This window comes from Cebus imitator, unplaced genomic scaffold, assembly GCF_001604975.1.
Source record: "Cebus imitator isolate Cc_AM_T3 unplaced genomic scaffold, Cebus_imitator-1.0 Scaffold17, whole genome shotgun sequence".
In the NCBI taxonomy this organism is placed as follows: Eukaryota; Metazoa; Chordata; class Mammalia; order Primates; family Cebidae; genus Cebus; species Cebus imitator.
Window position 1 is genome coordinate 2,289,088 of NW_016107332.1, and position 4,932 is coordinate 2,294,019.

Here is a 4,932-nt window from a genome sequence, read left to right on the forward strand (position 1 = left end):
TGTATGATTTTTTCTTATGTGTGTTGTAATGTGTTGATATACAGATTTTGTTTCTAAATTTCTTTTTTTTTTTTTTTTTTGAGACAGTTTTGCTCTTCTTGCCCAGGCTGGGGTGCAGTGGCGTGATCTCAGCTCTCCGTAGCCCCAACCTCCTGGGTTCAAACGATTCACTTCAGCCTCCTGAGTAGCTGAGATTACAGGCATGCATCACCACGCCTGGCCAATTTTGTATTTTTAGTAGCGATAGGGTTTGTTGGACAGGCTGGTCTCGATCTCTCAACCTCAGGTCTGCCTGCCTCAACCTCCCAAAGTGCTGGGATTACAGGTGTGAGCCACCATGCCCAGCCAGTGGATTACTTTTTCTGAAGAAACATTTGGTGGTCACTGATTGCTAGAATTCTGGGGGGACAGCTCTACCCACTGCACTGGAGCATAATGTCCTTCCCATTGTGGGCTAAATGGGAAGAATGGCCCTTCTATCTGAACCTTTAATATTCCTTTGATTCTTACTTTAGCATCTCCTTTACATCACCAAGTTTCACAGGATAGAAACCTTGGTATTCTGGTTCCTTGGAATGGAACCTTTTTAAAGCTGTCTTTAAAACCTTTGTTCTTTTAGGTCACTTCAGTTCAAAAATGTTATCTTGGAGAGTTCAGGACTCCTTATTTAACAATGAGCTATATACAAAACCGTGGGTCAAGAATGTAGTTTCTGATCTACATTGGATTTATTATCTAGGTCAGAATATTAAAATACAGACCTCATTTTTGTTGGGAATTATGTAGTGTTTCTGCCAACTCACCAGACAAGGTTTCACTCCTACTGCCCAGCCTGGAGTTCAGTTTTGGCTTGCTGCAATTTTTCATTTCCTGGGCTCAAGTGATTCTCCTGCCACAACCTCTCAGGTATCTGGGACTACAGGTGTGCACCACCATGCCTGGCTCATTTTTATTTTTTTTTTAGAAATGGTTTCGCCATGTCTTTAGGCTGGTCTCAAATCTGGGCTCAAGCAACCTGCCTGCTTTGGCCTCCCAAAGTGCCAGGATTACAGGCGATCAGACTGGGCCTACAGGCAAGAGCCACCACACCCAGCCACTACTCAGTCATTTTTAATAGTTGGATGTTTTTCTTGCCATTTAAAATAGACGTTTTTAGTCAAAACTGGAAGCGCACTACATGTATAAACTTTCAACTCTTTCTCTCCTGCATAACCCCTGTGATTATATTTCTTTTCAAAGACTATTTTAGTAGCTGTATGCAGTATCAAGTCTACATGCCATAATTTAGACATTCCCTTTCTTTGGAACATTTGGGCTATTTCTAATTTTTCTCTATTTTAAAGCGAGCATTCTTATTTATTTATGCTGATTTTTAAAATTCACAAGCTGGTGCTGAAGTTCAGTATTTCGAAGACAGAGCATTGTTTGGTGTGAACATAGGAACAACTCATTCCAAGTGACCCAAATGGATTCTATAACTCCTGGATTTTGATTTTTTAAAAAACAAAATGAAGCTCTTACTGAATCCAGTTCTATGTGTGTGACAGAGTATTCCTGACAGGTTCCTAAAAGGACATGTGGATGTAGTCAGTGGTTTCCTTTTTAAAGTCTACTATTTTCTCCTTCCATTGAATTGCTTAAAGAAGTTGGTATGCTAGAGCTACCTCACCTCAGGTTGTGAGAGCCAGTTGTGTGCATCTTTTTCCAGCTTTGCATACAGTGACATCTGGTTGGCACCTTAAGGTTGGTATGATGTGAGTATTTACACCTGAGAAATCACCAAATGTTACAAAATCCTGTTTTCTTCCAGAGAGCTGGAGGTGAAATACTACCAAGTACATCTCTAGATATGACTCAAGGTACAGTCTATGAGCACAACTGATACAGTATGCTCTTGGTACCAGGAGCTCTGATATATATCTGGTACATGTTTGATAATGACTTGTACTTTGCAAATTTTTGTTATAGTACTTTGATTTTGTAAAGAGTTTGGGGATTGATTTTATGAAACCCAAAACACCTTTTATTGAATCGTTCTCTGTGTGACCAGTTCTCTGTATGAATGGAAGGGAAAACAATTTAAAATCTTGCAAAGAGTAAAGTTTCATCTTCTTAAACAATGAAAACTAGATATGATAAACACTATTCTAAACCAAGAGTAGAAAAGTTTCTGGGCTGGGCATGGTGGCTCACGCCTATAATCTCTGCACTTTGGGAGGCCAAGGTGGGCAGATCGCCTAAGGTCAGGAGTTTTAGAACAGCCTGGCCAACATGATGAAACCCCGCCTCTACTAAAAATACAAAAAATTGGCTGGGCGTGGTGGTGCACACCTGTAATCCCAGCAGCTTAGGAGGCTGAGGCAGGAGAATCGAACCCAGGAGGCAGAGGTTGCAGTGAGCTGAGATCTCACCGCTGCACTCCAGCCTGGGCAATGAGTAAAACTTCCATCTCAAAAAAAAGAAAAGTTAATGCTATCTTCATGAGTTTTATTTCTGTCTCAGCTAGTTCACACTAATGTAACAAACTACTGTAGACTGAGTGACTTAACATTTTATTTCTCACTGTTCTGGAAGCTGAGAAGTTCAAGATCAAGGCACTGGCAGATTCCGTGTCTTCCTGGTTTGCAAATGGCCATCTCTTTGCTGTATCCACACGAGGCAGAGAGATCATCTATCTCCTGCCTTTTCTCCTGTCTTTTCTTAGAAGGGCACTAATCTCGTTATTAGGGCTCCACCCTCACAATCTAATTAAAATACCTCCCCAAAGCCTCGCCATCCCATTGGGAGGTAGGATTTCAACATATAAATTTTGAGGGGGACGGAAACAGTCCCTAACATTTTCTAAATTAAAGGATAAGATTCACAATAATTTTGCATGAAAAGATGCTTTTGGGTTTCCATAATATTAGCTATTCAATAATTTTTAATCTTTTTTTAAACAAATACATCATCTTAAATGTTTCTGGTTAACCTAAAGGATTATGTATTTTTGCCAAACGTTTATGTTATTTTATAATTGCTTTAACATTCATTCACTCAACAAACATTTATTAGAAGCTAAAATGTACCAGAAACTGCTGCTTGGTAAGTGTTAATAAAGTAGTCAACAAAGAAGATACTCTTCCCTTGCCTCATGGCACACAGGAGAGACAATGTTAAATGGGGAACATAAAAACACATTTGTTGCACACACTAGGATTAGAGTCACAAAGGGAAAGAAAGTCCTTAGCGCTGTGAAACAATGCAAAAAGGGAGAACCTCATGGGGGGGTTAAGGCAGGCTTTTTCTGAGAAAGTGATGTTTAAGCTCAGAACAAAGATAAGTAGGCGCTGGCTGGGTGACAAAAAGGGAGAACACTCCAGACAGAAACTAACTGGCAAATGCCTTAAGAAACAGCTTGTATGAAAAATAAAATCTATTCAGGCAATCCGATTCACTCTCAATATTTATAGCCCAATAAACCTGAAATGTGTGAACTAATTGTTAATCACTAAGAAGGAACATCCCTGTCAGCACATAGCTTTTAGTATACCTATGTGGCCCCAGGGCTACTTTTCCATCCTAAGGGAGACCCAGCAAAAGAAAAGCTTTCCTAAACTGTTTTAGAAGCAAATAAATCCTCCCCTGCATTAGGGGACATTTAAATTATGCAATCCTCTAGATAATTTAGTCACCAACTACTTACAATTAAGGAGGAAAAGGATCAAATTTATTGACCAAATTCCCTTGATATCCATTCAACTATATTCCTTGGCCTGTGCAAATAGCCTGAAGTCTTTACTCTCTCACTCTCTTATGCTGGGGTTGAAAATAAGCTTTCAGCTTGACTTGCCTGAAGAGCAAATGGTCTTGCAGAAAATTCACGTGTTTTTTTGCATCTTAGTGTAAGTCATATAAAGATGTCACAGGCCTTATGGTCTCTCTGTCACAACTACTCAATTCTGCCACTGTAGAGTGACAGTAGCCATAGACAATACATAAACAAATGGTCATGGCTATGTTCCAAGAAAGTTTTATTTACAAAAGCTGATGTCAGGTCAGATTTGGTCAATAGTTCAGAGTATGGGAAGCTGCTCTAGACAACTGCTTCCAGCCACAGCTGCCATCTGATCGCAATTGAGTGAGAGACCTCAAGCTAGACCAGCAGAAAACTGCCTTGTTAAGTCTAATCAGCCCAATGGATGGTGGGAAAAAAAATAAAATGGCTGCTTTTTAAATCTCAATTTTGAGGTGGTTTGTTACATAGCAGCATACCACTAAAACAATGGTACAGTGCAATTATCTTTAAACATTTCTTTTTGCTTAGTACCCCTTAAAAAATTTGGAAAGTTATATAGACTCTTGCACATTTTCAGATTGTCATCTAAAACTTCCATTCAAAATGTAAATCCTTGCTAAGGGTATCATCTCCAACAGAGTGAAAATTTTAATAATTTTAAAGAGAACTGTTTTATCAACTTTTAAGCATATCAAATAAAAGCTCCACAAGCAGACATTTTTTGAGTTTTTCAAATATTTATGTTTAACTTTCAAGTTCAGTGGTATATGTGCACATTTGTCATATAAGTAAACTCGTGTCATGGAAGTTTGTTGTAAGATTATTTCATCACCCAGGTATTAAGACTAGTACCCATTAGTGATTTTTCCTCATCCTCTCCCTCCTCCCACCATCCACCCTGTGATAGTCCCCAGTGTGTGTTGTTTCTTTCTAAGTGTCCATGAGTTCTCATCATTTAGCTCCCACTTATAAGTGAGAACATGCAGAATTTGGTTTTCTGTTCCTGCGTTAGTTTGCTAGGGATATTGGCCTCCAGCTCCATCCGTGTTCCTGCAAAGGACATGATCTTGTTCTTTTTTATGATATAGTAGCCATTTTTTTAAAAAAAGGAACAAGTTCTTCTAACACTTGGATGTTTTATATTATTTCTTTTT